Source organism: Pinus tabuliformis, chromosome 7 (assembly GCF_031772625.1).
Source record: "Pinus tabuliformis cultivar Carrire ecotype Pingquan chromosome 7, CPIR1, whole genome shotgun sequence".
NCBI classification, from domain to species: domain Eukaryota; kingdom Viridiplantae; phylum Streptophyta; class Pinopsida; order Pinales; family Pinaceae; genus Pinus; species Pinus tabuliformis.
In genome coordinates this window covers 1,734,616,110-1,734,628,394 of record NC_142293.1, presented here as the reverse complement: position 1 = coordinate 1,734,628,394, position 12,285 = coordinate 1,734,616,110, and the positions used below count along the sequence as shown (strand labels likewise).

Below are 12,285 nucleotides of genomic sequence, written 5' to 3'. Positions count from 1 at the left end.
TGGCTTGGCCCTCTCTATTACACTCAAAAGTGTGAATACACTAGTTTACAATTCTTAGATAGATCTGAAACTTGTTCCAATGGCTCCATAATGCCCAAAAATGTTTGTCTAGCCTCTTTATACTCCTAATTTGGTAAAAACTCATCAAATTACCATTTTCCCAAGTTTGGCTACTATTCACTTTACAAACTCCTCGAAATCTGACACCTAATCGCCAAATTCGCCTGGATTTCTGCTAACTGGGCGTCATTTCTGCCGACTTCAGGACGAAATTTTCGGACGCATTGAATTGCCTTTAACGCCTAAAATCTAAATTTGTGGCCACATGGGGGCCTGTCTAGCCTCTTTCCGCTCCTATCTGTCAGTGGTCATGATGGGTGGCGTGCTTAAGGGCTAGCCCTTTCCCTGGGATGATGAGCAGATAACGATTAAATAGGATCTAACACCATAATATATTACGAACTATTATGTGTGGCGCATTGGTAGGCGGCTTGGATTGTCACTTGGAGGTCACGGGTTCGACCCCAACTGCTATTGCCCGAACCTCAAACAAAATTTTGGTGGCCCTTGGGCTACCATGTGGCGGCCTCTAGCTGGGCCACGTGGCAACCTCTGTCTAGGCCACATGTCAGCCTATGGTTGGCCACCTTCCAACCAATATAATTCGTCCAAAACTGAACCAATAACAAACTGCCACTTGGCACCACACCGTTCGCTGAAGGGTGTTGATCATTCAACCCTACCACGTCATCCTACACAGTCAGCGCCACGTCAGCAGTATGAGCTGCTGACTAGGCTGTAACATTTTGCAAAAATTCCCCTGTTTGGGAACACTAACAGAACATGTTTTTGGTGTAGGTTTTAACCCTGTACAGAAATTACCTACATACGAATTCTTCAACAAAGAAAATAAACAATGCGAGAGCATAACCCATAAAACACATATGCACAGATATTTTTCCCTGGATCCCAAAACCGGGACTACCAGCTTGATTTTTCATTATGTTCCTTTCAATGTTACAATACATATTTATACATGCCGAAGCATCCAATACCATGGACCGAAAACCATCGCGTCCAATACCATGGACCGAAAACCATCGCGTCCAAAAAACATGTGCGAAAATCATGCACAAAACCATAGGTGGGTCCGCCCAACCTAACATATGGCCCAAAACCAAAATTTTCTAGGGCGCTGCCCCGGACCCCATAAAGTTGGGTTACGGGTGCCCTTCAAACCCCCTATTAACTACGTGGAAAGAATATAACACAACCCAACAATCTCCCACTTGTTGTTTTCTTTCCACAGGGGGCCATAGGAGAGCTTAGTCATTTTTTCAGCCCTGAGATTCCCATTGCTTCTCTACACCAAGAGAACTTCTCAGAGCTCACATATTTTGTCAATGCATCTGCAGTATTCTTCAAAGTGTCCACCTTTACCAGCAACACCTTTCTGTCTTCTATCATATCCCTCACAAAGTGATATTGAACATCAATGTGCTTTGTCTTTGAATGATAAGCAGGGTTCTTTGCCAAGAAAATTGCACTTTGGTTGTCACAGTATATTCTTATAGCTCCCTGTACTAACCCCATACTTGAACACAATCTCTGCAACCAAACTGCTTCCTTGCTTGCATGAGTGGCTGCCATGTATTCTGCCTCTGTAGTTGATAGTGCCACTACAGATTGTTTCTTACTCATCCAACTGATTGCACCTCCAAATAGGTTAAACACATACCCACTTGTAGATCTTCTCTGATCCAGATCTCCAGCCCAGTCTGCATCAACAAAGCCATGAATATCCAACACTCTGTCCAATCCTGGTCTTCCTTGGTAGCACAAACCATAATCACTAGTGCCACGCAAATACCTGAAAACCCGCTTCACTGCTGTCCAGTGCTCCTTCCCAGGTTTTGACATAAACCTGCTCAATACTCCCATTACATGTGCAATGTCTGGTCTAGTACAGACCATTGCATACATCAGGCTACCCACTGCACTTGCATATGGAACACGGGACATGTCCTCTTCCTCTTCTTGTGTCTTGGGACACTGTTCACCAGATAACCTCACACCTACAGGAATAGGAACCTTCACCAGTTTACTATCCTGCATATTAAACCTCTGGAGTATTGTCTCGACATACTTCCTCTGGTTTAACCAGAGCTTCCTCTTTGACCAATCTCTTTTAATTTCCATGCCCAAAATATAGTTTGCAGCACCAAGATCTTTCATGTCGAATTTGGAGGACAATTGGGTCTTCAAATCCTAGATAATTTCTTTGTCATTTCCAACCAGCAACATATCATCCACATACAAAACCAGATAAATAATACGGTCACCAATTAATTTAAAATACACACAATGATCTTCTTTGCTTCTGGTGAAGCCAAGTCCCCGTATAAATGTATCAAATTTCTGATACCACATCCTTGGTGACTGTTTTAACCCATACATAGACTTCTTTAACTTGCATACCAGTTCTTTCTTACCCTTCACCGCAAAGCCTTCAGGTTGCTTCATGTAGATTTCCTCTTCCAAATCCCCGTGAAGAAATGTTGTCTTCACATCCATCTGTTCTACCTCAAAATCAAAAGCAGCAGCAACAGATAAAAGTAATCTAATAGATGTTACCTTGGCAACAGGAGAAAAAATATCACCAAAATCAATTCCCGGCACCTGGGAATAACCTTTTGCTACCAACCGAGCTTTGTATTTCTCCACCTTTCCTTCTGCATTTGTCTTCTTCTTGAACACCCATTTGCTGCCAATGGGTTTCCTTCCAGCCAGCAACTCCACCAGATCCCAAGCCTCATTTTTGTGCAAAGATGTCATTTCATCGACCATGGCCTCTTTCTAGAGTTCTCCATCCTCTGAATCCACTGCTTCCTTCACAGTTCTGGGATCATTATCAGTAACAGACAAAGCAAAATTTGAACTGAAAGCAGATGGACTATACCTTTCTGGCTGCCTTCTTTCTCGAACTGATCTTCTCACAGCCGGAGTTTGTGGCTCTTCATCTTCTGATTCCTCCTCTGCTACAGAGTCTGATTCTTCCTCCTTTGGCTCAAACTCTATCTTCTCAGGTTCCTTTGGTTGGACTTCATGTTGAATAACATCTTTTACCTCTTTGAACAACACATCTCGGCTGTACACAACCTTCCGTGTGACTGGGTTCCAAAGCTTATAACCCTTTAAACCATCCTTATACCCAATAAAGATGCACTTTTCAGATTTACTATCCAACTTGGTTCGTTTCTCCTTTGGAACATGTACATATGCATCACATCCAAATACCCTTAGATGTGAAAGAGAGGGTTTCTTACCAGTCCATAATTCTTGTGGAGTCTTATCCTCCAACGCTGATGAAGGTGATCTGTTGATCAGGTAACATGCAGTATCCACCGCCTCTGCCCAGAATTCCTGTCTTAACCTGGCACCACTGAGCATGCTTCTTGCCCTTTCCATCAACGTCTTGTTCATTCTTTCTGTGACTCCATTTTGCTGAGGTGTATATGGAGTAGTCTTCTGCCGTGCTATACCACACTTCTTACAAAATTCTTCAAATTTCTTGCTGCAAAATTCTCCACCATTATCTGTCCTCAGCACCTTTATCTTCTTCTCTGTCTGATTTTCCACCAGAGCCTTAAATTCTTTAAACCTGTCAAAGACTTCAGATTTATTCTTAAGAAAATATATCCATGTATTCCTTGAGAAGTCATCTATGAATGATACATAGTACACAGACTTACCCAGTGATGGAACCTTCACAGGTCCAAACACATCACTGTGCACAAGCTCTAATATCTGTTTCGTCCTCTTACCACCAGAGGGGAAACTCAGCTGATTCTGCTTCCCATATACACAATTTTCACAGAAATCAAAATCCAGAGAGCTATTATTCATACCTTCTACCATACCTTTACCATGAAGTATTCGAAGGCCCTTTTCTCCAATATGTCCAATCCTTTGATGCCACAACATGGTCTTCTCTCCAGAGACGACTAGATTCTCTACTCCATTTTCAGGAACCATAGAACTATTGCACCCATCAACAATAATGCTACCTTGCAGCTTGTACAGAGTTCCAATCCGAACTCCCCGCATTAATATCAGTGCTCCTCGAACCATCTTGCAGGTATCTTTCTCGAACACCATCTTTACACCTGCATCATCCAACTTGCTTACAAAAATCAGATTTCTGGCCAATGCAGGAATATGTAGAACACCCGGAAGTGTTCTAACCCTTCCACCTTGCAACTTCAACTTTACTTTTCCCCGAACAATGATTCTAGCCTTCCTATCATCTCCTAAGAAGACATCACCACCATCATATTTCTCATACTCGCAGAACCACTCTCTATGGGGAGTGAAGTGAAAGGATGCACCTGAGTCAATCAACCATGCCTCATGATCTACATGTGTACTTGAAGAAGCCAAGTACACATCCCCACCTTCATCTGAGGTGGTTTTCGCCTCTGCAGAAGGAGCATCATCAGATCCCTTTCCTTTATCAGGAGCTTTAGATTTACAATCCCTTCTGAAGTGCCCTTCCTTTCTGCATTTCCAGCACACCACCTTTGTAGGTTTTCCTGGAGATTTAGATCTCCCTCTAGATTTAGATCTCCCACTCGATGACTTATTTTTGTTTCTGTTCTGGGACCGTCCTCGTACAGACAAGGCATCACCATTCTGGTTGTTCATATTTTTCCGTCTCATCTCCTCCGTCAGCAAGGCTGAGACTATTTCATCAAACTGCAAAGCAGTTGCATTGCTACCTATTGCAATAACCAAACTATCCCACGAATCTGGTAGAGAACACAACAGACTGATGCACTTATCTTCATCTGAAATTTTAATTATCAACAGATAATAACTGACTTACCACAGTATTAAACGCATTCAGATGCTCTGTCACCGAGTCTCCATCTTTCATCCTCAGGTTATACAGCTTTTTCCGCAGGAACAGTTTATTCACCAGAGACTTAGATTGGTACAAAGTCCCTAACTTGACCCACAAAGCCTTTGTCGTAGCTTCCCCTGATACATTCAGCAATATTGAATCCGAGACACACAATCGTATTGTGCTCTTTGCCTTCTGATCCAACTTCTTCCATTCTTCATCGATCACTCCCGATGGTTTAGTACCCGGATCTACCGCGATCCATTGATCTTTATCCACCAAAAAATCCTCCATCTTGAGTTTCCACAACTCAAAATTCTGACCATTTGAACTTCTCAATCTCTATCTTTCCACTGCTCGCCATCTTCTTTCACCACCAGAATCGATCTCGCAGATCTCCCACTGAACAGGGTCTACCACAGGCCCGAGCGAAACCCCTCAGCAACAAAGGCGTCCCCTTGAAGCCAAAACAACTCTGATACCAAATGTAGGTTTTAACCTTGTACAGAAATTACCTGCATACGAATTCTTAAACAAAGAAAATAAACAATGCGAGAGCATAACCCATAAAACACATATGCACAGAGATTTTTCTCTGGATCCCAAAACCGGGACTACCAGCTTGATTTTTCATTATGTTCCTTTCAATGTTACAATACATATTTATACATGTCGAAGCATCCAATACCATTGACCGAAAACCATCGCGTCCAATACCATGGACTAAAAACCACCGCGTCCAAAAAACATGTGCGAAAATCATGCACAAAACCATAGGTGGGTCCGCCCAACCTAACATATGGTCCAAAACCAAAATTTTCCGGGGCGCTGCCCCGGACCCCATAAAGTTGGGTTACGGGTGCCCTTCAAACCCCCTATTAACTACGTGGAAAGAATATAACACAACCCAACATTTGGGAGCGATCGGTGTCTGTTTCACGTGAAACAATTTGCGCCGGATTCAGGATGACGAGCATCACATGGTCGTTCAAGTTCCAAACCAATCTGACAACTTTTAATTTTGAGCTATTTTTTGAGCATCTGATCAGGGATACCAACCCATGAACATCAATTTAGAGTCTTTAAGTTACATATGCTTCATTTTACTAGAGTTTCTTTCAAGACCATAGACAAGACTGAGCCTAGATTATGTAAAATTATAAAATTACCATGACCATGATCATCGAACACAAAAATTCCAAATATTGAGAAATTCATTTCAGTACTATATGACAGAGAGATAATTAAGAAAGCCGACAAGCTTGGCAAAGGAGGGAGGACCATTCATAGGCCAAAGCCCACGACTAGTTGAATGAGGGTTGTTCACCATCCAAGGGCCGACACCACCGACATTGTGAAGGCTCCAAGACATTTTCAAACATTCTGCGTTGACACTGCACCAACCCCACGACCCCGTCCATGCTTTGATACTGCGACGATCCTGCGACCACAACTTTGATTTGACCTTTTCATGGCCCCTCAAGCCCAACAAAGCTCTAGGCTCTACTTTTACCCTAACCATGCAGCGATCTCGAGCCCAAATACATACATTAAACATGAACCATTGTATGAACCTATGCCTCAAGAAATATCCCTTCTCAATTGGACCAATGCACCACCTCATGTCACAACTACAGAAATTTGCCTTAGAGTGACTGACATAATGTGAAAGGTGATGAACCAGAGGAGGGCATTCCTTCGGTGCCAACCCAATTTTACCATGCACCGAGTGCCCAGGAGTGTCACTGGTACCAACTAAAAGTACCTAAGAGAAGTATAGAGAATTATGAGTGCCATTTAACGAATTTTTCCAAATGTTATTACCCCCGCCATTGGTCAGAGACGCTAGATGTGGAAATATAGTCTCAAGGCTGGGTCTGTATCCCGTGGAGACCACAGGAAGTCTATTGGCCTTCACGAACGCCATGACTAGTGGAAAACTAACCCAATTCTCCAGAAGGGAGAGAAATTCAATATGCCTAGCATTGGCACTAAGTCGAATTGCCAAATAACGGTCAGTATCACTGGCATGGTTGCAGATACCTACCATTTCCTTAACATGCATAATTTCCTCACTTAACTTCATGCAGATGGTGCCATGAAAAGAATTCCCATACGCACCATAATTAAATCTCCATGGATTGATCTGAATCGACTGCTAAAATAATGATAGCTTCCTATGATGCCAAGGGCATCAATGTTCTCATCGACCAAAGTGGATATGGTTTGCAGCTTGCATGAATTAATACCATTGTATGCCAGGGCTAGGGATGACACATGTCGATCTAGCTAACATCGTGTTCCACTTGGAGTGGTCTTTTCACTGTGGTTATCCTCCATTGGCACCTGTGGTGGGGAATATTGCTTCCAGTTTTGGTTCTAGTGTGGCTTCCAGTTTTGCTTCCAATTTGGCTTCCATTGTTGCTTCTATTTTTGCTTCCAAAAATGATTATTGTTTTGCATACATTTAAATTAATATAGTTTATTTCAATTTAATTTGTTATCATGTCTCTTAAATAAGTTATATGATTATACAATAAATCATATGCATGCATTTGAAATATTTTATAGGATAACATTTATAAATAAATTTTAGGGAAACAAACATTCATACAAATTAACAACATCATTATATTTATTAAATATCCATCAAAATAGAATCTACAACATCCAATATATATAAAATAACAAGATAATTATTGTAACATGATCATAGTCTATAATTAAAACAAGTCAAATATTTATAATTTAAGTGAATTTGACAACATCCATCATGAGCAGTGAATCAAAACCACCATATGTAATAAATATGCATCCAAATCATCAACCACTTTCAAGATATAAAAATTGACGAGTCAATACTGACAAGATCATCGTGATATATAAATAAAACAAGTGAAATTCACATATACTAGTAGATTAATAACATGTGAAAATGATACATGTCCAACAGTTAACATAAGTGAAAATGATACATTATGTACAAATGATATAAATAAAAATGATAAATTATGTAAGACAAAATGATACAAGTGAATATGATATGTCATGTCCAAATGATATAAGTCAAAATGCTACAACTCAATATTATGGTACAGGAGGTCGTGAAAATGATACATATGATAGTAACCATGAAAATCAATATCATAACAATATATAAAAAATGATCCATGATGTAGTCTATATGATCATGAATGTCACTAGCTGCTACCAACCACTTCCTCATGATCATCATCTGTATCGACATCAACCTCGTTGACATTTGTATTTATGTCATCATGAGCATCATCTGCCATCTCAGCATTAGACTCAACGTGATCTGGATCTGTGTGATGAGGATCATTCAGATCTTCTGGAAGATCCTTGTTTCACAAAAAAGGCATTTAGAATGAAAAGTTATTATTTATTTCATGCAATAATTATTTTCTCTATTATATATCTAATATTACAACATATGAAATGAAACAATAATCATATTACATCATATCAAAGTGCACATACAATAATAACATTTCAAGTAGGTTACAACTAAGATGTCATTCTAATGTAAAAATTCAACAAATATAATAAATGTTAGTAAAGATCATAAAAAAATTTGTTATACAATTTAACTATAAATTGTAATTTCTATCACATAAGTTTAAGCACAAAAGTAAGTAACAGTAAATGGAAAAGAAAATGTTGTATCAATGTTAAATTTGTTGAAATTGTTGTAACAACTGATGTTGTAACAACCATTATGGTTGAAAATATTGAAACTGTTGTAAAAGTTGCTGCTATAACAACTGCTATTATTGAAACTATTGAAACAATGACCATTACAGCGGATGATGTAACAATAAATGTTGTAACAATAGAGGGGGTACAAAGTCATTTCATCTTGCTTGTCAAAGCTTGAAAGTGGACAACCAAATAAGTGCTTTTTCCACCCAACAGTGCACCAACACTTGGGGGATCAAGAAAACAAATTGAGAAGTACAAAACATAGGTAACAACAGATTGAGAAGAATATGTTGTACCAACAAATGCCATAACAAATGTTGTAACAATAAGCCATTTCATCTTGCATGTCAAAGCTTGAAAGTGGGCATCCAAAGAGGTGTTTCTGCCACCCAACATTACACCAACACTTGGGGGATCAAAAAAACAAATTGAGAAGCACAAACATAGGCAAGAACGAATTAAGAAGCAAATGTTATAACAACATACCATAACAACATGTCAATGTTAAATATGCTCAAAATGTTGTAACATCCATTACTGTTGAAAATATGCTCAAATTTTATGTTTTGTTTTTAATATATATTTTTATTTACGTTTTGGTATTTTTTTAAACTTTTTTTTGTGTTTTTTTTTATTGTTTTTATTTTTAATTTTATGTTTTCATTATTTTTTTTGAAATTTTAATGTTTTTCGGAGTCATAACAAAATCTTTTACACTGTTATTTCAAAATGTTGAAAATATACCAAAAAAATATATATATGTTATTCGAACATGAACACTTTTCGTTTTAAGGGTGTTTTTTGCACAAATTTTGCACATAAAAATTTGGTTTTACTAGCATTTTTTTAAAATGTTGAAAATTAATCACTTTTCATTTTAAGGGTGTTTTTTGCACATAAAAATTCGGTTTTACTGGCATTTTTTTAAAATGTCGAAAATTAACTCTAAAAAAAATACATCGTTCCATTATTAGCGCTTTTCATTTTCAGGCTGGTTTTTGCACAAATTTTGCACAAAAAATTCGTTCTCACAGCCATTTTTAAAACATATTCAAAATTGACCCTAAAAAAAAAAATCATCGTTCTAATATACACACACTGTTTTTCATGTTTTTTCAGAGTTTTTTGGGTAGAGTTCTCGTTTTGAAGTTTATAGTTCCCATTTCAAAGTTTACATTGTTTTTTAAATATATAAGATAATCAGATTTAATTTTGATACATTAATTTAAATTTTAATGCTTTCAAATAATAAATGTGGTAGTTTGTAATACGTGTTTTTCTTTGATGTTTTAGTTGTAAGGCATTTTAACTCCTTTGGAGTTAGAACACTTGCAATTTGACTCGCCTAATTTATTATTATGGTTATTTATGTGTAATTAGGTTAGCTTCATTTTTTATTAATATATTGTGGGGAGTGGGTAAGTATGCACTATGAAAACTTGAAAACTTTTTCCGCACAATGGACTTTTTTCTATGCCCTCCAGCATATATGCATTTATGTTAATTTTGAAAATATATATTAATATTAATATTTTAATGCTTTGAAACAATGACATATTGTGTAATAATGTTTTTTTAATTTTGATGCAATGTGAATTTTAAATGAAAATTTAATATATAAATTAGTTTAAATATTAAATACATCTCAAAATTAATATATAAAATAATTAGATTTAATTTTGATAGTTAATTTTAATTTTAATGCTTTCAAATAATGTTTTTCTTTGAATATTTTAATTGTAATATATTTTAATTTTTTTTGGAGTTAGCGTATGTGCAATTTAACCCACCTCATTTATTATTATAGTTATCTTTGTGTAGTTAGTCACTCTTCATTTTTATTATTAATAGGTCTACATAATGAAAGCTTAAAAGCTTTCTTCGCAATTCCGCACAAGACCAATGGTTATTTTATTATTAGTAGATTGTGCGGAGTGATGATGGCCGCACAATAAAAACTTGAAAGTGATGATGGCCGCACAACAAAAACTTTGAAAGCTTCCTCCATAGTTCCACACATGCATTTTTGTTAATTTTGAAAACATACGTTAATATTAATATTTTAATGCTTTGAAAATCATGCTTTTAGATTTGATATTTTGATTCTTTGAAATAATATCATATGTAATAATGCTTTTTAATTTTGATGCAATGCAGATTTTAATTGGAAAATTAATATATAGATTAATTTAAATTTTAAATATATATCCAAATTAATATATTAAATAAATAGATTTACTTTTGATACATTAATTTAAATTTCAATGTTTTCAAATAGTAAATGTGATAGTTTGTAATAATGTGTTTTTCTTTGATGTTTTAATTGTAACGCATTTTAATTCTTTTGGAGTTAGAACACGTGAAATTTGTCTACCTCATTTATTATTATAGTTATCTCTATGTAATTAGGCTAGCTTTATTATATTATTATTAATAGATTGTGCAAAATACGAAAGTTTACACAATGAAAATTTGAAAGCTTCCTCGTGACAATGGACTTATCCACAATCCACACATGCATTTGTGTGCTTTTTTTCTATAAGCTTGGTAGGACTGCATCTTCATCATGTTTTTGTAAGTTGTTTTTGTAAGCTTGGTAAAACTGCATCTTTATCATGTCCAATATATCACCAAGATCGAGGCAGGGAATTGAATTAGTGACTTCACATCAACGAATGCCTTCACAAAGCACCCAATCACCATCTATCCAAGGCCTTGTGAACACATTTATGTTAATTTTGAAAATATATGTTAATAGTAATATTTTAATGCTTTAAAAATCATGCTTTTAGTTTTGACATTTTAATGCTCTGAAATAATGACATACTCTGTAATGATGCTTTTTAATTCTAATCCAATGTGAATTTTAATTGAAAAATTAATATATAGATTAATATAAAGTTTAAATATATATCGAAATTAATATATAAAATAATTAGATTTAATTTTGATATGTTAATTTAAATTTTAAAGCTTTCAAATAATGTTTTTCTTTGGATTTTTTCATTCTAATGCCTTTTTTTTTTCAAGTTAGTACACGTGCAAATTAACCCACCTCATTAATTATTATGGTTATCTCTATGTATTAAGCACATTTAATTTTTTTTATTGGTAGATTGTGCTGAGTGTAGAAATCTACATAATGAAAACTTAAAAGCTTCTTCTAGAGTCTGGCACAAGATCAATGATTATTTTATTATTAATAGATTATGTGGAGTGTGAAGGTCACACAATAAAAGCTTGAAAGTTTCCTCTGCAAAGTGGACTTCCTTGGTAATCTCGCACACATGCATTTGTGTTAATTTTTTTTGTAAATTTGGTGGGACTGCATCTTAATCATGTTCAATATATCACCCTAATTCAGGTGGGGAATTGAAATGGTCACTTTCACATCAAGGAATGCTTTAACAAAGCACCTGATCACCATTTATCCAAGACCTCGTGGGTCGTTTATGTTAATTTAATATTTTAATGCTTTGAAATAATACCATATGTAATAATGCTATCTAAAATTCATTTTATTTTTCACTAAAAATATGCAATTTATCTAAAATTTTGACCTTTCAATGCTACTAAATAATTAAGAATTTAGAAAACATAAATAAAATTTTTTATTCATTCTTTACACAAACTTAATATTATGAAATGATTTCCTATCA

At 36.1% G+C, this 12,285-nt stretch overlaps 1 protein-coding gene across 1 annotated transcript in view; it reads right to left on the bottom strand.

The window, feature by feature from the left end:
• Positions 1–8,042: 8,042 nt before the first annotated feature.
• The window catches only part of LOC149255275 (beta-amylase 2, chloroplastic-like), a 322,686-nt gene continuing 318,443 nt past the window's right edge, over positions 8,043–12,285 (bottom strand). The window contains exon 11 of the transcript XR_016267215.1: positions 8,043–8,265. The gene's annotated coding sequence lies outside the window, so the exon portion shown is untranslated. The remainder of the gene's footprint in view (positions 8,266–12,285) is intronic.